The sequence below is a fragment of the Lepidochelys olivacea genome, assembly GCF_965140295.1.
Source record: "Lepidochelys olivacea isolate rLepOli2 genome assembly, chromosome: 14".
In the NCBI taxonomy this organism is placed as follows: domain Eukaryota; kingdom Metazoa; phylum Chordata; order Testudines; family Cheloniidae; genus Lepidochelys; species Lepidochelys olivacea.
This window is the reverse complement of record NC_140424.1, coordinates 33,191,414-33,215,504: the sequence shown is the minus strand read 5'-3', so window position 1 is coordinate 33,215,504 and position 24,091 is coordinate 33,191,414. Positions and strand designations below refer to the sequence as shown.

Genomic DNA, 24,091 nt, shown 5'->3' with positions numbered 1-24,091 from the left:
GAGAAGACATTGGTACAGTGAATGAGAGATGTCCGGTTAGGAGAAGACAGTACGTGAAGGGCCTTGAAAGAGAAGACAAGCTGCTTCTGTTTGATGCAATAGAGAAGGGGGAGCCAGTGGAGGGATGCAAAGAGGGGTGACATGGTGAAAGCAGTGGGCTAGGAGAATGATCTTTGCAGCTTGCAGCAATATTCTGAATGGATATGAGCTGGGGAAGAGGGAAAAGAGAAGCATGTGGCGGTAACTGAGATGTGATGTGATCAGAGCCTCGATGGGAATTTTAGCTGTGTGGATGGAGAGGAAAGGCTGTATCTTAGAGATGTTATGCAGGAAAACACCACAAGACTTAAGCACAGCCATGGATGTGAGGACTTAGAGCAGAGGTGGGCAAAGTACGGCCCACGGGCCACATCCAGCCTGCGGGACTGTCCTGCTCGGCCCCTGAGCTCCCAGCAGGGGAGGCTAGCCCCAGGTGCCTCCCCGCTGTCCCCTAGCCCCTGCGGCCTCACCTGACTGTGCCGCTGGTGCTCTGGCCTGCTGCTCCTACCGGGCAGCGTGGCTGCGAGCTCCTGCTGCTCTGAGCAGCGTTGTAAGCGGGTCGGGGGGTTGGATAAGGGGCAGTCAGGGGACAGGGGGCAGTTGGATGGGGTGGAGGTTCTGGGGGGGGCGGTCAGGGGATGGGGAACGGGGGGGTTGGATAGGTGTGGGAATCCCGGGGGGGCGGCTGTCAGGGAGCAGGGGTGTGGACAGGGGTTGGGGCACTCAGGGACAGAGGTTGGTTAGGGGATGGGGTCCCAGAGGGGGCGGTTAGGGATGGGGGTCAGTCAGGGGGCGGAAAGTTGGAGGAGGTGGATAGGGGGTGGGGGCCAGGCTACTTGGGGAGTCACAGCCTTCCCTACCCGGCCCTCCATGCCGTTTTGCAACCCCGATGTGGCCCTTGGGACCAAAAGTTTGCCCACCCCTGACCTGGAGAGAGGTGTGAGTGGAAGATGACAGGTTATGGGCCTGAGTGACAGGCAGGATGCTGGCCTTGTCCACAGCGATGGAGAAAGGAGGTAACAGAGAGGGCTTGGACAGGAGGGGAGAGACAGAGAGCTCTGCTTTAGCCATGTTGGGCTTGAGCTGACAGCTTGGTCAGCACAAGGAGATGTCCCAGAGACAGGCTGAGGTGTTCATTTGGCCAGCAGGAGATGGGGCTGGTGCAGAGAGGCAAATGGGTGAGTTGTCAGCATGGAGAGGGGAGTTGAATTTGTGTTTACAGAGGAGACAACCCAGAGACGAGGGGCAGAGGGAGAAGAGAACAGAAGAGGGAGGCTGGCCATAAACCATGTCACATTTACTGGTTTGTTTGTTTATTTTTCTCAAGACCTGCCCCCTCCTTGTCACACACTGTTACACCAAAACAAACCAGTAAGGACCCTCCCCGCCCCATGTGTTTATATACTATTTGGTCAGCCCCAGGGGACCAAGGACAGAGCCCATGGAAGGGTCCCGGGGAGCTGGCAGGAGGGGGAAGCAGCGATCAGAGGGGTCAGGGGTGGGGGGAGCAGGGAAGGGCAGAGGGAGGACAAGGTTTCAGGAGGAGGATGGGCAGGGCGGGCAGGCCAGGGAGGGCGAGGACTGAGCCATGATCGGAGCTTTGCCCGGGGCCGGGCGGGACGCCGCTCGGGCACCCGGCCAGCCCGGGAGAGAGGGGGAAGGTTTGTGGGGAGCAGAGCGGCCGGGAGTCGAGGGGTTAAATGGAGGCGGGGCTAGGGCGGGGATCGGCCGCTGTTGCGGTGACCCCCGGGAAGGGACGTTTCCGCTGTTCAGACCCACGTGGGAAGGAAGCTGGCGCGGGGGTCACAGGGAAGCCGGTCGCTCTGTGGCTGCGAACTCACCGGGCGGGATCCGCTGTGAGCCCGCCTGGCTGCTGGGACCTCAGCTCGTCCCCGGGCTGCGGCGCTGGGCGCTCTTCCCGCGCGTGAGACTCCGTGTCCCAGGGGTCCCTGCCTGGGCCGCAGGTGGGTGGGTGGGTGGGTGCTGCTGGCTGCTCGGCAGCGGCTCGCTTGCTGTGCAGCGGGGTTTGGGGGCCAGTTCCAGCCACCACCGGACTGGGGCGAGGGGGGACCGCGGGCCCGAATGGGGAGGGGGAGGGGCCCGGGCCCTGGCCTGAATGGGTGGCAGGGCTCGGGGTCAGGGACCAAAATGGGAGAGGGAGGGACCGTGGAGGGGGTTGGCTAGGGGCTGGGGACCAAATGGGGAGGGGGAGGGACCGGAGCCCGAATGGGTGGCGGGGCTCGGGCTCGGGGCTGGGGACCGCATCGGGGGCAGGGCTCCGAAGGGGGGGTGGGGCTTGGGCGGTGCCTGGGGACCGTGTGGGGAGGGCAGCGCAGTGGCAGGGGCCGGTCCTTGGCCGAAGGGCTGGGACTCTGGGCTAAAGGGGGGTGATTCGGGGGGCAGGCCCCGAGCCGAAGAGCGGGGGGGGGTTCGGAAGAGCCCCGCCCCGGAAGAGAAAGGAGGGGCTGGGCAGAGGAGCGCTGGACACTGGTTCAAGTCCCGCCCTTCAAGGAGGGAGCTGGGCCAGGGACAAGGCTGTTTCGAGCCCAAGCCCCTCCCCTTCTGATATCCGACTCACACTTACTTCTAGGAGGATTGTCCTCCTCCACAAGAGGAGGGTCTTCTCCCCCACCCCCCAGCAGGGTGCCTGTCACGGGTGGGAGGGCCCATAGGACATCAGGTCTCTGAGGCCCTGGGGGCGGAGGGGCCGATAGGAGTTAAGGGGTTTTAATCATCATGGCACCACCTCTGGGAGGGGGTTGGGCTGCTGGGCAGGGAACAAGAAACCACAAATGGCCTCCCCCACCCCTGACCTGTCCTGCTTGGTCTGTCTCGGGTTCAGATCAGCTGGAGAGTCTGGAGCAGGGACAGGGAGCCAGGGCCAGGACCTCTGCCTCGGCTTTGCTGCTGCCAAATCGGACCCACTCAGACCGAGAGGAGCTGACCCCAGCCCAGCACCTGCAGCAGCGTCTGTGGCCTGAGTGTCGCTGAGAGGGACAATGGGGCCAGCAGCTGGGTTGCTGAGAGCGAAGAGCCGCTGTAGGAGTTGTGTGTTAATGGCAATGGACACCTGGAGCCTGGAGGGAACCCAGGTAATGGGGCATCTCTGCCTGGGGGCAGGCTGGAGAGAGACACTGAGACTGCCTGGGGTGCTGGAAGGGGGCGTGGCCCTCCCACTTTTTGTCACTGGCCCCTCCCCTCCTCCTCCTCTTCCCCCTGAGGTCCCCACACCCCACCTCTGGCTGGCAGCTGCAGTGCAGACAGTTGCAGGGAGCCGTGGATGACCCTCCACTTGCCAGGGGTGGGGGGCTGAGAGCAGCCCCAGGTCCGTATCCCTCCCCCCAGGCTCCCTGCCCAGAGCAGGGGGAGGGTCTGTAGTTCCCCACAGCTGTGTCTTACCATGGCCCGGCTGCTGCTCTGAGGCCCTGCTACCCAGCCAGAGCCGGATCTTGGTAACAGCCCGAGGGTAGCTCTAGGGATCCATGGACCCTCCATCTGCCCTTGGTGGGGGGGTCTGCCTGACCCTCTTGGCTCCCCTCCCAGAGTGTCTGACGGAAGGAGAAATCGACAGAACGGTGCATGTTCCAGGGCAGCTCCAGCCCCGGTGCTGTCAGTGAGACGTGTCCTCCCAGCCCTGCTTGACGGGTCTGTCTGTTTTAGACCCTCCTTGTAACTGCCAGAAAAGTCCAACCCGTAGAGTTGTGGTTGCACTGATAGTTGTATCGTCTGCTTTGATCGCTGCCATCATTGCTCTGGCAGGTGAGTTCCCGGCTTCCGCCCCGCTCCCTTCCCCTCCATCTACGATCTCCGTGCATCCCATTCCCCGTGACCTACCATGGTCCCTCTCTCCTCCCGGCCTGTCTGGCTTCTGCCCCTGGGACAGAGGATTCCTGGGGGATCTTCCTCACCGACCCTCCTCCTGCTCCCTCCCAGACCCCTGCACCTGGGCACTCTCTGTGTCGGGACGATCTGACTGATATTAGCCCCCCCCAGCCCATCTCTGAGCACTTTGGACCCAAGTCGCCTTTGCCATGCGCCATGAAACAGTCCCTGTCCAGGGTGTCCAATGGGACAGGGTGCAGCGCATCCCTGAGCCCTTTGCCTTCCCTGTGTTGCTCTGAGGTTACCAGCTTGGCCTTCCTGGATCTTCAGGTCACGCCTGTGGCCGGGCGGCAGGTGCTGCCGTGTTATTGAAATGAGCCGTAGAAGTCAGTCGAGACCCCTCCACCAGCGCAGTGTGGAAACCCCCCAATCGCTGAGCTTGGCCATGAAGGGTCCCTTAGCACCATTCACACCCCCGGGCTGCCCAGACAGCGTGTGCTCGTGCAGAGGGCGTCTGTTTGCGATGAACATGAACCCTGCTGTATCCCCCCGTCATCTGGGGCAGGGCATGCTGGAGGCTGCCGGGGATGGGATTTCTCTACTGCCCTGGGATCTGATCACTGGGCCCCAGGAGGGTTTAGCAGCTGGCAGAGGGGATTGAATCCAGGTCTGTCTGCATTAGGAATCCTCTGTGCCGATGTCATGACATCCGTGCAGTTGAATTGGTGCAAACCGCTAAAGCAGACGCACTGCACTGGTGCACAAAGGAGCTTGCCTTGGTGCAGTTCGCTGCAGGAAGTTACCAGAGCGAGCCGCACTGCTCCAGCGCATCTCCAGGAGGTGTTTGCCCTGATGTCACTGTGTCACTGTGATTATACTGGTGCAGATTGCTCGGATACAGATGGGCCCTGAATCCCAGCTCCCTGCTGTAATGGCAGGCTATTGCAATGGGCAGCATTGGCTGTCACTGTGTAAGGTGGGAATCTGTGAGCTTAGGGTTGGTTACACACCTGCAGGTGTAGAACATGTGGCATCTGACCTGGAGATGGATGGTGGAGACAGCCTGTGCCATCAACTATTAGTCACTGACTTCTCTGCTCAGTTCAGTAGGGCAGGGGTGTGGGCTACCGTGCACTGGACAGTTAAATCTACAGGGTCAGACATGCCTTGTGCGTGAGGTGAACACATGCTCGTTTTCTGATCACCGCTGCCACGTTTCCTAACTCTTCCAGACTTAGAGTGTCTGTTGCTCGCTGAGCGCCAGCCACATGAGAAGGCTTGAAAACCAGCTACCGAGTTACTGTGGTGCAAACAAAAGTGACGTGCTCGAAAACATCTGGAGGGGTTTGAGTCCGACTCCTCTCAACTAGACAGGTCTTTCAAATCCTCTTTGGTGTCAATTATGGGTGACCCCACTGTTGCTCTTTCATGGCTCTGAAAGGGATACACTGCCGTGAGGCCTTCCAGAAAGTGCCTTTCTTGCTGCTGTGTTTGGGGAGAGAAAAGTCTGCAGGTAGGAGGCGAATTAAGTTCCATCATTTCTGGCCCACAGTGCAACAGGTCACTTCCGGTTGCTGTGGTTTTTGGCGCCCCCTTGTGGCTTTCATGTCCCTGCGTGAAAGTTCCCAAGTTCTTCTCAGTTGTTCACCTGCTGTTTGTTGCGAGGTTGAACGTCCAGCTGTTGATCTTGTGCCTGGGGTGAAATGCTCTGAGCTGTGTCAGTCCCTCGCAGGCTGGGAGTGTCCCTGGAATCCTTCTTGCCAGGCAAACTTACAGTGACAAACGTCTCCGTCCCCCTGCGTCTGATTGCCTTGGTCCAGCCCCAGCTGGGGGTCCCAATGGGCTTGGCAAGCCGCTCAACTGACTGCCTGTTTGGCCACAGTCAAATACTCCAGCAAGAGCCCTGGGGGTAGGAGGCAGCCTGCCTTTCGGATTGCATCTTGGAGACTCACTTGTGTTTTCCGGAACCTGGTTTCATTGTTTTGCCTTTTTTTTCTGAGCTAAAATAACTCAGTGAAGTACATTTTTTTAAAAAAAATAGGTAGATCCGTATCTATCGAAAGCTAAACCTACTGGAGAGAATGACATCTTGCTCTTTTTTCTTCCTGGCGGGAGGTAACCAATTCTGATAAATTGGTATTTTAAAATATCTGACCACTCTTTGACAGTTTTCACTGATCAGTTGACCAATTTTTGTACCAGTCAAATGCCCAATTCTAGGTGTAACTCTTACTCTCCATGTGACTGTCTCATTCTCAGTGCTGACATCTCAGCTTTCATCAGCTGATCTGTGCCCCCCTGCTGGCCCCTCGTGCCCAGATGGCTGGATGGGATACCGAGGGAAATGCTACTATTTCTCAGAAACGGAAGGGAGCTGGACCGACAGCCGGAGCCGCTGCTGTGCACCGGGTGCCTCCCTGGCTGGGATCGACAGTGAGCAGGAAATGGTGAGAGACTCTCGAATTGCCATACACTGATCTTGGCACAGTGGTGGCTGCTGCAGTCGGACTTGGGCTCTGCCCCGTGGGGTGAGGAGCAGCTGTGAGCCCTCCCGTGCTGGGAGGCCAGAGTGAATGAACTTCCAGCTGCTGAACGCCAGCCCTGGCTGGGCCCAGGGCCCTACTGTCTGTTTGTGATCACAGGGATTGCCGATTCTCAGCTGCCCCCCTCCCCAAATAGGGAGACAGCTTCTGTCTAGGGCAGGGCTGGCTCAGGCATCTCCTGGCCTGCTGGCTGCTGGAGTGGGACTGAGAACCCAGCCAGTGCTCCTGTTGTGGGGATGGGAAAGGAGCAGCCAGCTGAGGAGGAGGGGAAGAGGGGATCCTCTCACATTGACCGCTCCCACTTCAGCTTGACTCGCTCCCTCCTCCTGCCTTGCTGTGGTGAGCGGGGGCTGATCTGTGAGAAGAGAGGTCTCTGCAGAGAGCTCAGACCCAGCACCTGCCCCCAGCCCAGGGGGACTTGGGGTGCGGGTGACTGGGAGCACAGGGGTGGGGCTGCTCTGTGCAGGGGGAGGGTTAATACTGCCTGGGTGATCTTGTACTTTGCAAAAGGCAGGGGAACACCGCCTCCCCCCCCAAAAAATAAACTGAGCACTCTTCAATATGGGGGGAGGGATAGCTCAGTGGTTTGAGCAATGGCCTGCTAAACCCAGGGTTTTGAGTTCAATTCTTGAGGGGGCCATTTAGGGATATGGGGCAAAAAATCTGTTGGATGATTTAATTGGGGATGGGGGTGGGACTAGAAGATCTCCTGAGGTCCCTTCCAACCCTGATACTCTATGAATATGAGACTGGGATTCTCTGCGGCACAGAGCCCTGGATGGGGGCTGGGGAAGCACCGGAGCTGGGGCTGATACCTGCTGTCCCTCGGCTTTCTTGAAGGCGTTCCTGCTGTGCCATAAGGGTGTCCAGGACCACTGGATCGGCCTCCGGAGGGAACAGGGTCAGCCCTGGAAATGGACCAACGGCACCAAATTCAACCACCTGTGAGTCTCTCTCGCCCCTCTGGACTAATTCCCTGGGCTTGGGGATTCTGGTGTCTGAGCTGTTTGAGCTCAGGTAGATCCACCATTCAGTGCTAGTGAAAGCACCAGACACGACCCTGGTCCGTTCGCGTCCTGCGTGTATCGAAGACCGATGGGAGCCGGCGTGTCCCTGAACTCTCGGCTCCTCCCCGCAGCACGGTGCTGGGCCGGAGACAGAGCCCGCCATAGCCAGAGATGCCCTCGCAGCGCGCTGGGATTTCAGCTGGGACACTCGCTGTTCTCCCCCAGCCCTCTTCAGCAAGGTCCCTGGGGTGTCTGACCCCCCCTGGGGAAAGGAGGCAGCAGGGAGCTCAGGTTAACAGTGGCCGCTAGAGAGGGCAGCATGCCGAGCACTGCATGGCAGGTGCAGGTCCCGCTGGGGATTGCAGCCGGCAGGTTTGAGTGACTTGGCTGGTGAGGCCTCTGAATCCGCAACAAGGCACCGATGTTAAAGGAGCCTGCGGTTCACAGGTGCTGGACGCCTGGGGCTCCCACGGGAACGGGGTACAGTAGTGATGGCTGCCCAACACCCTGCGATGGGTTTCAGTGGGCTCCAAGTGTGATCACAAAACCAGCGCTGCTTGAACCCTGGGACTTCAGCAGTAGAAGCATGAGCCTCTGCCATAGGAGCGAAAGAATCCACTTCTTTAACTGAAACCCCCCGCCATTGATAAAGCTCTTTTGCAGGCCAGCCATTAGAGGGGGATGGAGACCCCCCCACTTCTCTGGTCTGGGTTACTTCAGTACTTTGAAAAATCAGGCTCTTTTGGCTCTGGGTCAGGGCTCCCCAATGGACAGTTCCCATTCTGCTGTATTGGACCCAACCTTTGGATCCCACCTGCTTCCAGCCTCACTGGGTCTGAAGAGCTACCAGACACTGTCCTGAGTTCGGGCTTCTGTGGCACTCTCCTGGGGTACAGACTCCCTGTCTGGTATGCTCCTTAGGATGTGGGACCCTGCAGATCAGCTGCTGTTGGACCAAAAACCAGTGCTGAACCCTCCCAAATCTCCCGAGAGGTCTCAAATCTCAAACAGAGGCTAGGGACACCATTCCTTACCCATCCTAGCTAATAGCCATTCATGGACTTAACTTCCATGAATTTATCCAGTTCTCTTTTAAACCCTGTTATAGTCGTAGCCTTCACAACCTCATCAGGCAAGGAGTTCCACAGGTTGACTGTGCGCTGTGTGAGGAAGAACTTCCTTTTATTTGTTTTAAACCTGGTGCCCATTAATTTCATTTGGTGGCCCCTAATTCTTGTGTTATGGGAACAAGTAAATAGCTTTTCCTTAGTCACTTTCTCCGCACCACTCATGATTTTATAGACCTCTAACCACTGTGTTTACATCTCATGTTATTGTAGCTCTGTAAGTGGCTATGGGCCATCTCACTGCGTGGTGTTTGGGTAGGTTGCGATTGTTCATGGGGGTGGGGAGGGAGGTGAAAAAGTTAAAATGTGACTGGGTATCAGAAAGTATTTCAGATAATCTAGTGCCAGAAAATGACCTTGAATGTGACAGCAGGTGGCTCCTCTGGGACCTTCTGCTAAGAAAAGCAAAACATAGAAAGAAAAAGAAAGACTTCAGCACCAGGGGGAAAGGCAGTTTCCTGTGTTTCCGAAGCCATCTGATTCCATTTCTGAACAAGTTGCAGTGTGAGAGAGAAATTCATCAAATTGAAATGTCTGTCATGCAACGTCCCTACAGCACTTGTGCAAGGGAAGTTGAACCAAATTACTACGGTGAGCTTCAGAGGCGCAAGCTGTTAAATGATGCAAAAACCAAGCTGAAAAGACAACAGCAACAGCTCAGATTTTGTTGTTACTGTTATCATTATTATTACTGAGCTACGTTGATTGGGTTTTTTTGTCTGTGAAAGAAACTTTGGACATATTGGCAGATACATTCTTTCATTATTAGTCATTATCCTTTCTATTATGTAAAGCATTTTTAAATTTAGTTCAGAATTGTTGTACAGCCGTCCACCTTTGACCAAAAAAGCAAAAGAACAACAAAAAAGACAAGACTGTGCAAAGCACTGGTTTCTTCTGTGTTTAGGTCATAGAATCATAGTATATCAGGGTTGGAAGGGACCCCAGAAGGTCATCTAGTCCAACCCCCTGCTCGAAGCAGGACCAATTCCTAGTTAAATCATCCCAGCCAGGGCTTTGTCAAGCCTGACGGTAAAAACCTCTAAGGAAGGAGATTCTACCACCTCCCTAGGTAACGCATTCCAGTGTTTCACCACCCTCTTAGTGAAAAAGTTTTTCCTAATATCCAATCTAAACCTCCCCCACTGCAACTTGAGACCATTACTCCTCGTTCTGTCATCTGCTACCATTGAGAACAGTCTGGAGCCATCCTCTTTGGAACCCTCTTTCAGGTAGTTGAAAGCAGCTATCAAATCCCCCCTCATTTTTCTCTTCTGCAGGCTAAACAATCCCAGCTCCCTCAGCCTCTCCTCATAACTCATGTGTTCCACTCCCCTAATCATTTTTGTTGCCCTTCGCTGGACTCTCTCCAATTTATCCACATCCTTCTTGAAGTGTGGGGCCCAAAACTGGACACAGTACTCCAGATGAGGCCTCACCAATGTCGAATAGAGGGGAACGATCACATCCCTCGATCTGCTCGCTATGCCCCTACTTATACATCCCAAAATGCCATTGGCCTTCTTGGCAACAAGGGCACACTGCTGACTCATATCCAGCTTCTCGTCCACTGTCACCCCTAGGTCCTTTTCCGCAGAACTGCTGCCTAGCCATTCGGTCCCTAGTCTGTAGCTGTGCATTGGGTTCTTCCGTCCTAAGTGCAGGACCCTGCACTTATCCTTATTGAACCTCATCAGATTTCTTTTGGCCCAATCCTCCAATTTGTCTAGGTCCTTCTGTATCCTATCCCTCCCCTCCAGCATATCGACCACTCCTCCAAGTTTAGTATCATCCGCAAATTTGCTGAGAGTGCAATCCACACCATCCTCCAGATCATTTATGAAGCTATTGAACAAAACCGGCCCCAGGACTGACCCTTGGGGTTCTCCACTTGATACCGGCTGCCAACTAGACATGGAGCCATTGATCACTACCCGTCCAGTAAAGATAAGACACAACTGTACCTTGTATTTATTATTGAGTCTGCAAAAAATCCCTATGTAAATATGCACATGTAATTTATTTATTTGTTTTTCCTACAGTTAGTTCAGTATTGTCAGAGCCTCATTCTGAGGCTGCCAAAAATTTGTGAGAACCCCAGCTCTAGAAAGTGTTAGTATTTTGTTTTCTATGTAACCATTACTTTCCAGTATTTGCAAAAAGAAAAGGAGGACTTGTGGCACCTTAGAGGCTAACCAATTTATTTGAGCATAAGCTTTCGTGAGCTACAGCTCACTTCATCGGATGCATTCAGTGGAAAATACAATGGGGAGATTTATATACACACAGAACATGAAACAATGGGTGTTACCAGTATTTATTCACTCTCGCTTGCATCTCTGTTCTTTGATAATAAACTCATTCCTGTTTTCTGTATATCTAATTGCTGTGTTCTCAATAGAGTGGTTGGCCTGAATTGAATCTTACAAGCTGCTGTGGACCACGCCTGTGGGATTAGAGTCACAGTTCTGCATGTGCTCCGTGGAACGGGCTGAGCACTGCAGAGGGACGCTCAGAGGCTTTGGGAGTGTCTATCGCTAACCTGTACACAGAGAGCGAGGCCTGCAGGGGGCTGGAAGGTCAGGCTTGCGCTGCCAGGGGTGGTGGTTTGAGAGAGCAGACCCATGGCAGGCCTGGACAAGGCTCCCCCAAAAGTGCCTCATATGCCTGCTATGAATCGCTCAAATGGGCAGACGTCCCCGGTTCATTCCACCCCTGCACCCCCCAGGTACAACCCGCACAAGGCATTCGACCAGGGTGAGGAGAACAGCTGCAATGCCCTGTCACCTGACGTGCTGAATTTGCCTCTGAGCCCATTTTCCCTTCCAGCTTGGGACTCCAGAACCCTGCCTTGTTGAGCCAGACATGCTTGCCAGCTGCAAACCTAGACCCAGGTCTGGGCCACACCCCCAACGCTGCAGACTTGAACCCAAAACTGCTCAGCAGGTTACCTGTCTCCAGCACCCAGCTCCCAATGGGATCCAAACCCCAAATAAATCCGTTTTACTCTGTATAAAGTTTATACAGGGTAAACTCAAATTGTCCACCCTCTATAACACTGATAGGGAGAGATGCCCAGCTGTTTGCTCCCCCAGGTATTAATCACTTACTCCGGGTTAATTAATAAACAAAAGTGATTTCATTAAATATAAAAAGTAGGATTTAAATGGTTTCAAGTAATAACAGACAGAACAAATAAGTTACCAGGAAAAATAAAACAAAACACGCAAGTCTAAGCCTAATACATTAAGAAATGGAATACAGATAAATCTCACCCTGAGAGATGTTCCAAAAAGCTTCTTTCCCAGACTGGACTCCCTGCAGTCTGGGCCCAATCCTTTCCCCTGGTACAGCCTTGTTCCAGCTCAGGTGGTAACTCGGGGATTTCTTATGACTGGCAGCCCCCTTTGTTCTGTTCCACCCCCTTTGATACCTTTGGCACAAGGCGGGAATCCTCTCACGGTCTTTTTGGGTTTCCACTCCTCCTTCTAAATGGAAAAGCACCAGGTTAAAGATGGATTCAAGTATCATGTGACATGTTCACATGTCTGTGAGCCCCCCTCCATTCTTTCAGGACTGGCCCGCACGTATGCGGTGAAGGCTTGCAGGTGAACAGAGCCATCTACAGTCAGTTGTCCTAGCTAATGGGAGCCATCAAGATTCTAAGCCACCATTAATGGCCCACACTTTGCATAACTACAGTAGGACCTCAGAGTGATATCTCATATTCCTAATTTCAGATACAAGAATGACACATTCATCCAAATAGGATGAACACACTCAGTAGATTTGTAAGGTCTCATTACAAAACTTATAGAGACCTTTTGCATAAAGCATATTCCAGTTATATCATATTCACACTTAAACATTTTTATAAAGCTTATGAAGTGCAATGTCACAGGGTCAATACCCTCAGAGGATACCTGCAGATAGAGGCTTCCCTGGCTGGTGGAAAGGCCTCAACTGCCCTCTTCCCATGGCCAGAAGGCATTGTAGTACAGCTATTCTCAGCTTACCCGCGCCTATGTGGAGCGGAATGTACATTAGAGAAGCCCCAAGGCTGCTCTGACTTAGACCTGGTCAGCACAAAGCCTGACGATCATTTGCCTACTCTCCGATCAGCACGGGCTGCCAGTGAGTTGGCCACCTAGGAAGCCTAGCCCCTGGCCCTTCCCCTTGTGCCTGAGGTCCTGCCATTCCCCTTCTGCCCCCCTCCCTCCCCTTCTACCTACCTCTCCCCCGCAGGAGCCCAAAGCACCCTCACCACAGCCCACAGCCCCAGCACTGGACGGCAGAGGTCGGAGGGTGAGACCCCAGCCCCGGGGCACTGCAACCTCAGTGCCCACAGCCCCATGACACCTGCTGCCCATGCTGATCACGCTGTCTGGATTGAAGAGATTTGATGCACGTTACCCTACTGTTCCCGTATCGTGTCCGAATCCCAGAGCTGTTGGCATGAAGACACCACTGGAAACGGAACATTCATTCATTCCTAAATCTGCTTAAAGTGTGTAAGTGCAAAGAAGAAAGGAATAATAAAATATATATAAGAGAACCCCTGAGATGCCTAGCTCTGTAAACAGTGAGAGGTGAGGAAGCCCCTCTCGTGTGGGTGCATCGTATGGTGCCATATGCACACCCAGCACTTCTCAAATCCCAGATGTTCTAATCCACATCCATCTCCTCGCTCTCCCATTCTCCCATCTCCTCCACCTCCATCTCCTCCATGTCGCTGCTGTCAGGGTCGTCTTGGGGCTCCGTCGGAGCCCTGGCTTTTGGGCTATCTGCTGCTCCATAGAAATCCCTGGCAGCATCTCCCATTGGCAGCTGCAATGTGATATTCACAGCAAAGTACGAAGCATGGTTGAAATCTACAAGCACAGAGCCCCGCGGCTGGGTTAGAGGCCAAGTGCACAGAGGTTTGTGCTGCTCATGCAGCTGGAGGGATGAAGGCAAAAACATCAAACTAGGAACCGAATTGGACAACCATTTCACTGTAGACAAAGATCTCATGCCCCTCAATCCCGACCAGCAGCTCCCTGCTAGCCCAGTTTTGTCAATACTCCTCAGTCCCACCCCAGAGCCCCCTGCAGTTCTGGCCTTAGGTCACCCCAGACAGCTCTCTTGATTCTCTTCACTCCTTCTGTGGCAGATACAGGATACACAGCGGGGCAGTGTGCGGGTTTCCTTGGCACTCACTTCGAGTGAGCTCCATAACTCAAGGCTTCACCGTTCATTAGTAACACGCCAATTGCAACCCCACACCAGCCAAACCCATTCGCAGCTCCAGCAGGGCTTCCTTTCTGTTCCTTACCCGCCTTACACACACTCCGCCCAACCCAGAATACACTGGCGAGGAAAATCTCTTCCTGACCCCTGCATGTGACCAGCTGAAGCAAGAGACTTGGGACCATAAGACATACACCAGACAAGACCCTCAGGGTTGCCCAGTCCACCCCCATCCCACAAGCAACCCTCTCATACAGTCACACTCAAATGTGTCCAATGCTCTCTTACAACTAATAAAGTTTGCCCCTATTGGGAGGCTGTTCCAGAACCTCCCTCCTCAAATGGTTAGAAACTTTCTAATCTCCCAGCCTGAACTTGTTCTTGGCCAGTTGATTCGCCTTTGTTCTTGGGCCTACGTTGTCCTTTAGCTAGAACAGCTCTCCACCCTCCCTGGTGTTTACCCCGATGTATTTATGGAGAGCCATCAGATCCCCTCTCAGCCTTTGTTTTGCTAGACTAAACCAGCCCAGCTCTCCCAGCCTTCTCTCGTGAGACAGGCCCTCCATTCCCTGATCATCCTGAGAACTCTTCTCTGTACCTGTTTCACTCTGAATTCATCTTTCTCGAATGATCAGAATCATACACAGGATTCTAGAGGAGGGCTCTCCAGGGCCATGTACTTTCGTACTTCTCTGTCTCGACTGGAAGTGCCTCAGCTGATGTATCCTAGCATCACATTTGCCTTTTTCATGGCCACATCACATGGGTGGCTCAGTCACCGTATAATCGACCAACACATCAAGGTCTCGCCCCTCCTCTGTCGCCTCCAACTGATGAGCCCCAGCATCAAGAAGAAATTCTTCTTATTAGACCCTAAGTGCAGGATTTTGCACCTGGTACCTTTAAATGTCATCCTTCTTCTGGTACTCCAGTCTTCAAGGTCATCCAGATCTTCCTGTATAATATTCTACCCCCTCTGGACAGACCATGTTTCCCAGCTTTTTAATCATCAGTAAGTTTTGTTATCACTCTCCTACTTTTTGGGTTAACACCATTAATAAAGAGATTAATGAAGATGGATCCCAAAACAGATCCTTGAAGAACTCCATTAGGAACCTCCCTCCGATCCCACAGTTGAGTTTCCAGACTTCTCCCCTTTAATTGGTTCCTTATCCGCCTTACAATTCTTGTACTGATCCCCGTCTTCTCTAATTTAGCTAAGAATTTCCCACGTGATACCGTATCAAATGCTTTACTGAAGTCCAAGTATATTAGATCTGCTGCATTTCCCTTCTCTAAACAACCAGTTCTCAGCTCAGAGAAAGAGCTCAGGTTAGTCTGGCCCCATCTACCTTTGGTTACATCCCCTTTTCCATTTACCTCTGTTGGAGACCCCAGGGCATGGCCACTAGTTAAGTTGAGGAGATGGAAGGCCATAAGGGTCGAAGAGGTCTCCCTGCTAAAGGCCTAAGGGCTTCTTCTCAACCCCCCTTAATAGAATTCAGGCCTGGCTGGTTTGAGTAAGCTCTTTTGCTCTTAAAACAATGTTGCAGATGCAGACAATGCCCCATAGTGTAAGGTTTGCTGACGCCAAGTTAAAGATAATAGGAGAGAGAGCTACAAGGCCAGACAGGATGTGCTGGTTCTTTAAGTTGCTAGGAATGCTTGTTAGAGGTTGCAGGAAATAAACATTGTCCTAACCCATATAAGAAAGGCAGAGTATTTGTGCAAAGTTTTGATTGGCTGATGTGTAGTGCAGTAGCATTAAGGAATATAAATGTGTGTAATGACCTGCTCTGATGTGCAGGATTTGAGATTCTATTCTCCCTGTACCTTGTTTGCAGCTGCAAATAAACTTTTCTGCTTCCCCACCCCGTTGTGATTATTGAGTGACGCACACCGGGTAACGAACCCCCCCCCGCTGTTGTTCGCCTCTGGCACTGGGTGCCGGCAACAGCTTTTGGAGTCCCAACGTGGGGTGACGAGGATGCAATTTAGCCTTGCCCAGATCCCTTCTGGAGGTCGAGGATTGCAGCGACAACCGACGCCCAGCACACACCGGTGAGTTCATTGGGGGCCTCAGAGGAGAAGGAGTTTGATGAACCCCGGAGGGAACGACGGTGCAACGCACTCACATAGTGGAGAAGCAGCTGTGGGAGACAGTGAGGAACCTGTTCCTTGGATATAGGGGAGGAGCAGCTGCGGGCGATGTTGGGGAACCGGTCCCTTGGATAAGGTAGGAACCTTTTGAAATCCGGATTATATGCTCTGTTGGAACTTGGGGATGCCCACAGTTACCCTGTAGGTATGGGACAGGAACAGAGCACGGGAGGTACGGTACGATGCACGCCCCTAGAGTGTATTTTAGTAAATTGGAAGATATTTGGATCAGATCCAATGACTAAGGGTAAATTGAAGTGATTTTGTACGGTTGACTGGCCTCAGTACCAATTAGAGGACCAAGAACAGTGGCCTCCCGAAGGATCACTAAATCATAATACAATCCTCCAGTTACTCCTGTTCTGTCAGCAAACGGCGAAGTAGAATAAGCATTCGTGTGCTTACTTGTTTATAACCTTATAGTCTCGTACTGATATTTTACAATGCTGTAATTTAACCCCGATTGGCCCTGTAGCAATTAATGTCAGTCCCCGGATCCCCACCCCAAATGTAATGGCAGATCCGGTGTCTCCTTCGGCCCCTACACCCACACAGATCGAGGCTCAAAGTAAGATTCCTAGTGAAGCTCATAGTGAGGTTCAGGCTCCATCTGCTGGATTATACCCGTTACTTACCAAGACTAAAATCGCCCCTAATGCAATAGAAAGGACAAGCTCTTACCATGCAGGTCTATACTCATGCATCTTTTAATCCTATGGACCTGGCCGCTTTCAAAGCACAGGATGGAGAATTTTCTATCAACCCAAGCAAGTTGGTATCGGTCTTTGAGGGATGTCTTAGCAGCTACAAGCCAGGCTGGGATGATTGTAATGTCCTTCTGCAAACATTATTGACTGAGGTTAAACAAGAACAGGTCATAGCTAAAGCAAGGAAAAAAGCGAAAAGACGATATGACCAAGACTGTAACAATGTCCCGATCCCAGATAATCAAGTTCCTATAAAAAATCCTAGGTGGTACCCAAATGACAATCAGGCTATGACCCACCTCACCTTCTATAAGGAGCTGCTACTGTATAGACTTCGTCATGCAGCTGTCAGACAGAATAATTAAACTAAACCATAGAAGGTAGTGCAGGATCCAAAGGAAAGCCCTGGAGCTTTTTTGCAGCACATTCGAAACACGATCCAACAGTATACCAATGCAGATCCTAATAATCCACAAACTGAGGCAATTATTAAAAAACTATTTACAAGCAGGGCAGCCCCCGACATTAAGAGAAAGCTACAGAAAAAGGAGGATTTGATAAGTATGACCATGGCACAGATTTTAGAAGCAGCAAATCAAGTGCATAGTTTAAAAGAAGTAAAAAAAAAAAATAGCAAGTAAAATTAATGGTAGCAGCAATGCAGGCAGGCACGAAGGAAAGTAAACAAAAAAAAGGGGGCCGTGGACACGGACGTCCAGGCCCGCGAAAAAGACTACTGGGGCGCAATCAGTGTGCCCTGTGTCGGCAAGAGGGACACTAAAAAAATAAGTGCCCAAACAAAAAGAAAAGGGGAAGTACCTCTATGATGGCAATAAAAAAACAAAAATAAGGGTGTCAGGGGAAACAGATCATCCTACCCCCGGAACCCCGAATAAAAATGCGGGTGGGAAATGAAGAAATAGATTTTTTAGTGGACTCTGGAGTGGCGCGAACTGCTGTAAATCAACCGCTTCAGTTGCCAGTAGAAAACTCCCTCACTGTGACAGGAGCCACAGGCAAAGATACCAAGTGCCTAGTGTATGCCCCAGCAGAACGTGCTTTGGGAAACAAAACCATATCCCATAAGCTGGTATAGCTCCCTGAATGCCCAACACCATTGCTGGGATGGGACCTGCTGTGTCGCCTAGGTGCCACCCTGCATTTTACTCCAGATGAAATAACCCTTACCTTACGCCCTGAAAATGCATAGATAATGACCCTTGCAGTTGAATCCTCGGCTATGCAAGCCCCAAAATGGGACCAGTGGGAAGTCCAAGTGTATCCCCTTGTGTGGGCATCAGGGATCCCAGGAAAAGCTACTCACCAAACCCCCATTCATGTCCAGCTCATACCCGGGAAAGGCCCGGTGCGGGTAAAGCAATAGCCAATCAAGAAGGAAGCCAAAAAGGGGTTACAGGAAACCATAGATCGATATCTAACGTACAGTATTCTCTGGGAATGTCAGTCAGCCTGGAACACTCCCATTTTACCCGTACAGAAACCTGATGGCACGTACCGGCTGCTACAAGACCTAAGGGCAGTTAATGAATGGGTTAAGACTCTGCACCCTCTTGTCCCTAACCGCTATACCCTATTGGCTTCTATAGGGGAACAGTATACCCATTTTCCAGTTCTTGATTTAAAAGATGCTTTTTTTGCCATCCCAGTTGACACCTCAGCACAGGAGATTTTCTCCTTCGAATGGGAGGACCGGAACAGAGTTAAAAAGCAACTTTGCTGGACAGTGTTAGCCCAGGGGTTTAAAAATTCCCCCACCTTCTTTGGCCAGGCTCTGGCCAGGGACCTAGAGGAGTGGGATAATAAAGAAGCCCTCCTTTTGCAATACATAGATGATCTGTTAATTGCCACTGTAGGCTTAACTCCCTGCCTTAAAGCCACCGTGAGTCTCCTGAATTTTGTGGGACTCCAAGGATATCGGGTAGCACGAAGTAAGGCTCAGATTGCTCTCCCGCAGGTACAGTACCTCGGGTTCTACATACAGCAGGGGGAACGCCAGTTTTCAAATAAAAAAATAAAAGCCATATGCCAAGTTCCTATCCCGAGTAATCGCAAGCGGCTCAGAGCATTTCTGGGGATGACAGGCTTCTGTAGAATATAAATCCCAGAGTTTGAACTATAGGCTAGACCCCTGTATGACTGTGTAAAAGGAGCAGACCATGACCCCTTTCATTGGACCCCAGAGGCTGACAGGGCATTTAAAATCCTAAAAAACAAGCTAATGGAAGCCCCGGCTCTAGGTCTGCCAGATCTCTCCAAGCCATTTCAGTTGTATGTACATGAACGAAAGGAGGTGGCCCTGGAAGTACTCACACAGCTGCTAGGAGCATGAAAACGTCCGGTGGCATATTTTTCGAAATAACTGGACCAAGTAGCCAAGGGCTGGCCAGCGTGCCTGCGGGCAGTGGCAGCCACCGCCCTGACCCTGGCACAAGCAGAGAAACTGACACTAGGGGGAACAATACAGGTTTTTACACCACACATGGTACGCGCTTTACTGGATGTTAAGGGCGGCCTCTGGCTCACACAAGCGCGTATGGCAAGATACCAAGCAAAGCTCTTAGAGAACCCTGAGGTCACGCTGCAGCCTTGTCCATCCCTTAACCCTGCCACCCTCTTACCAAAAACTGAGAAACAGAAACATGACTGTTTAAAAATCATAGATGCCCAATATTCTAGCCGCCCGGACTTGAAGGATGTGCCCCTCCCAAATGCAGATTATGAGTGGTACACTGATAGTAGCAGCATGGTAATAAATGAGCAAAAAACGGCGGGTTATGCTATTGTAACCCTCAGTGACACCGTGGAAGCTGAAAGTTTGCCCGCTGGGACCTCTGCCCAGTTGGCTGAGCTAGTGGCCCTGACCCGTGCACTCGAACTGTCCAAAAAAAAACAGGTCAATATTTTCACTGATTCCAAATATGCTTTTGGGGTGCTGCATGCTCCTGCTGGCCTGTGGAAGCAGAGGGGAATGCTGACAGCCCAAGGCTCCCCAGTCAAGTACGGGCCCCAAATCCTCCGACTTCTAGAGGCAGTGCAACTCCCTTTGGAAGTGGCAGTGGGACACTATAAGGCCAATCAGAGGGAGGATCAAGATGTGACCAGGGGTAATGCCAGGGCAGATAAAGAGGCAAAGCATGCTGCCACCCTGCTGTTCCCTCAGACTAAAAACACCTATATGCATGCCCTTATCCCAACAGTGGGGAAGCTCCCAACCCCTCAGTATTCTGGGGAGGAGAAACAGCTAGCTGACAAACTTGGTCTCCAGGAAAAGGAGGGATGGCTTCATTCCCCGGAAGGGAAAGTCCTCTTACCAAAGGGCCTAATTCTGCCAGTATTACAAAAATTACATCAAACCACTCATGCTGGCAGGGAGGCACTTATCCAAGTAATAAAAAAGTACTTCATAACCTCCAGACTCAGAGCCCTAGCTGCCCAAGTACAAACAAAATGCCTAGTCTGTCAAAAGAATAACCCCCAATCAGGACACCCAGTACCACCAGCGGCCCTGGAACCCACTCCAGGCCCCGGACGGGTGTGTCAAATAGACTTTGCTAAGGTTCCCCGGACCCAAAAGTTCAAGTATCTCCTTGTCATAGTAAATGGATTCAGCAGATGGTCAGAAGCCTTTCCATGTCGCAATTGCACTGCCAGGACAGTGGCTCTCAAGTTTGTTAAAAAGATTATTCCTCCCTTTGGACTTCCCCAGTGAATAAAATCTGACAATAAAACACACTTCACGTCAAAAATCATCCAAAGCATCTCAGACACCGTACAGATTCCCTGAAAACTCCATACACCCTGAAGACCTCAAGCCAGTGGGGTAGTGAAGTGGATCAATCAGACCCTTAAGCAACATCTCTCGAAAGTATGCCAGGAGGCCTCCCTACGGTGGCCTGATACCCTGCCCCTAGTTCTGCTCCGCAGCCGTGCTCTCCCAAAGGGTAAATTAAAGCTCAGTCCCTTTAAAATTATGTTTAAAAAAACATGGCCTATAAATAGTACACCGCTTATGTAAAAAAAAAAAGTAAAAATTAAAAAAACAAGTTTCTCTCTTAGTATATGTGTTCCCTGTCTGCTGTTCTTTGTCTCTTCACAGGTATACTAAGGATTCCCAGCCTCTACCCTTGGACTCACCCATCCACTCCCTGAAGCCTGGTGATTCAGTGCTTGTACGTACCTGGAAAGACGAGCCCCTCCAGAAAAAGTGGAAGGGACCCTATACCGTCCTGCTGGTCTCCCACACGGCCACAAAGGCCGAGGGACATAAGAATTAGATTCATTATACCCAGCTGAAAGACGTGTCAAACCCCCCCCCTCCCCCGGCTAAAAGGTAGACCGTGCATTCAGCCCCTCCCAGTGAAGATCTTAGACTAAAATTACTATTTAAACAGCAGCCCACCAAAAAAGCAAAAAAATAAATAAAAAAGTATATTTTATTCCCCCTCTTAGCCATGTGCCTAACCGGTACTGCTGTTTCAAGCATTGTACCCGTAGATACCTGGCTGGCACTGGCCCAGAGTGCAGTGAATGCAACGTCGTTCTCAGAGAACCTTATTCTCAGAGACTAAGGCAGCAGCTCTGGCCTTTTCTTTCGTTAGTATCCCTGGGCTTGTGGTGCATAATTACCACGCAGTAGAGCACCTTGCCTGCACAGTGACAAAGGCCATTAATTTAACCTCAGCCGTCCTGGCCCAACTCTCACATGAGTTAGGGGAAGTACGTCAGGGCATGCTACAGAACAGGCTGGCTGTAGACTATTTACTTCTACGCCATGGTCACCTATGCCAGGAGTTTGCAAGCATGTGTTGCTTTAATATAACAGATGCAGAGCCGTCCGTAAAAGCTGATTTCCAACGCCTAAAGCAGCTAGCAAAGAGCATTCATCAGCAAACCAGAGAAAATTAGCTAAGCTAATTTTCTAGTTGAAGCCTTTCCCTGTAGCTAAATAAGGTATTTAGCCTATTATTTAAGTTTTTTTTCCTGTATGAATCGTGTTATATTTACTATGTTATATATAGTCCTGGTAAAAATGCTTATTTTGCATAGTTTTAAAAATTTTAATTTTATGCATAGCCCGCTAGTAAGTAAATAAAAATAAAAAACCTCAAGCAATAAAAATAAATATTCTCAAAAAAAATTGTTAAAAACCCCAGGGCATGGCCACTAGTTAAATTAAAAAAATAAAAGGCCATAAAGGTCAAAAAAGTCTCCCTGCTAAAGCCCTAAGAGCTTCTTCTCAATCCCCCTTAATAAAATTCAGGCCTGGCTGGTTTGAGTAAGCTCTTTTGCTCTTAAAACAATGTTGCAGCCGCATATAATGCCTCATAGTGTAAAGTTTGCTAACGCCAAGTTAAAAATAATAAAAAAAACAGCTACAAGGCCAAACAAGATGTGCTGGTTGGTTAAGTTGCTAAAAATGCTTTTTAAAAGTTGCAAAAAATAAACATTATTGTAAACCATATAAAAAAAGCAAAATATTTGTGCAAAGTTTTAATTACCTAATGTGTAGTGCAGTCGCATTAAGGAATATAAAAGTGTGTGTAATGACCTGCTCTAATGTGCAAAATTTAAAATTCTATTCCCCCTGTACCTTGTTTGCAGCTGCAAATAAACTTTTCTGCTTCTCCACCCCGTTGTGATTATTAAGTGACGCACACCGGGTAACAAACCCCCCCCTGCTGTTGTTCGCCTCTGGCACTGGGTGCCGGCAACACCTCCATGAATTTAATTCTCCTCCCCTCACAGTGTCTTCTACAGCGCCTTGCCTACTGCTGAGCTCACTGACAGAAAAGCAAGAGGGAGCGAAAAGCTGGGATGTGGCCACTAGATGGGGACAAAGAGCTGCATCCGCTGGCCAAGAGCAGCTGGGGGAAGCCTGGGAGCAACAGGTATCAGAATAAGCAAGTCAATCTCAGACCGTGGCCTAGTTTCCAGACATCTCTGGGCCGATTCTTGGAGGACGCAGCTCCTGGCAAAGCCACCCCCCAGAGTCAGGCCCTCAATGGTTCTCCCAGCGCAGTGGGCCCTGGGTGCAGCAATGGTGCAGAGATCGGTGTGAAATAGGAAACCCTGCGAGATGCTGGCTCTCCCTGCGGTCCCTGACCCCTCCTGGGGCTCCAGCGCAGCTCCCCCATACGCAGGCAGAGCTCAGAGCAGAGTCCGCAGCAGCCCCACCCCAGCGAGAGCTCCCAGTGAAGGCAGAGGCCTGGCAGAGAGAGGAGAGGGGCACAGGCAGGTCAGCGGAGAGCTGGAAGGTGGCTTCCACCCCAGGAGGATTAACAGAGAAAGAAGAGCGGAGCTGTGAGAGCACAAAACAGAGACACACCCCAGCAAATCCCCCCCGCCCTCAGACACTGAGATCCCGGCCTGGGGGAGCCCTAGCAGAGGGGTTCACTCCCCGATACTTACTCATGACAGTTGCAGCAAGGGGTCCTTGTGGGGTGGGAGGAGGTGCCACCCCGCTCTGGCTGGCTGGCTTTGGAGAGATACAAGGGTGAAGAGCGCGGTGAGGAGTTGGTGCCCTGGGAAAGAGGTGGAACAAGAGTTGGGGCTAAGGGCCGAACAGGGGTGGAGCATCTACGGGGAAAAATAAGTCAGTGCCCGTGGAGGGGAAGGCCGAGGGCTCTGTTCCACGAGGGCTGAGCGTGTCAGAGCAAAACTCCTGAGCAGCGTCATTGTGGCCTCCCTGTGAGCGTCCCTGATTCCTCAGGGTACACTGCATTTCCCCGGCTCCTTCCCTTGCTAGGTGTAATTTCAGAAAATCACTCTCCTGTCCCTAACTCCCACAGCTGCTGTGTATGAGCCACTGCCAGGCCTCTCTAGACGGGCTAACATCTGGATCCTCCCCAAGCTGGTTCTATCCCACGTGGCCAATTGCAAGTGACCAAAAAAAAAAATCACAAGTCAGAGCCCCCCTGAAAAACGATTGTTTTTAAAGTCTCGTTGGTTTTAAGCCAACAAGTTGGGGTTCTGTTCTCCAGCTCCTGGTGTTGGAGCCTTTTTTTGGGGGGGTCACCTTTTCAAGCTTTTCTCCCCATCCAGGAGAGCAAGATCATGAAAATCTTCTGCCAAGAATGGCCAACCCCGCCAAAACCTTCTACCAGCACTGGAAAACAGTTAGTCCCAAATTGGGGAAAAAGCAAAACAAAAACCCCCAAATCATCCAAACCATTTTTGGTTTTTGAATTTTCCAACAAAAAATTGATTTTTTCCTGTTAAAGTGACACTTTCCACAAAAAATTGTCTTTAATCAAACACCCAATTTTCCCTAGCACAAAATGTTGATGGAAACATTTCAGTGTATTAGTTAAAGTTGCTGTGAAATCCCCACCTCCCCATACCTCCCTACCAGCACCAGCACCAGCACCTATGGGGCGTGCAGCTGTGCAGTCTGCCTGGCTGTAGGGCCCCTTCCCTGCCTCCCAAACAGCAGCTGG

The 24,091-nt window shown here is 51.5% G+C and overlaps 1 pseudogene across 1 annotated transcript in view; it reads left to right on the top strand.

The window, feature by feature from the left end:
- The first annotated feature begins 3,038 nt into the window (after window positions 1-3,038).
- LOC311530630 (C-type lectin domain family 2 member D-like) overlaps window positions 3,039-24,091 on the top strand; it is a 55,341-nt pseudogene continuing 34,288 nt past the window's right edge. Inside the window, exons 1-4 of the transcript XR_014714568.1 lie at window positions 3,039-3,131; window positions 3,700-3,798; window positions 6,121-6,308; window positions 7,245-7,348. The product of XR_014714568.1 is annotated as a C-type lectin domain family 2 member D-like (transcript). The remainder of the gene's footprint in view (window positions 3,132-3,699; window positions 3,799-6,120; window positions 6,309-7,244; window positions 7,349-24,091) is intronic.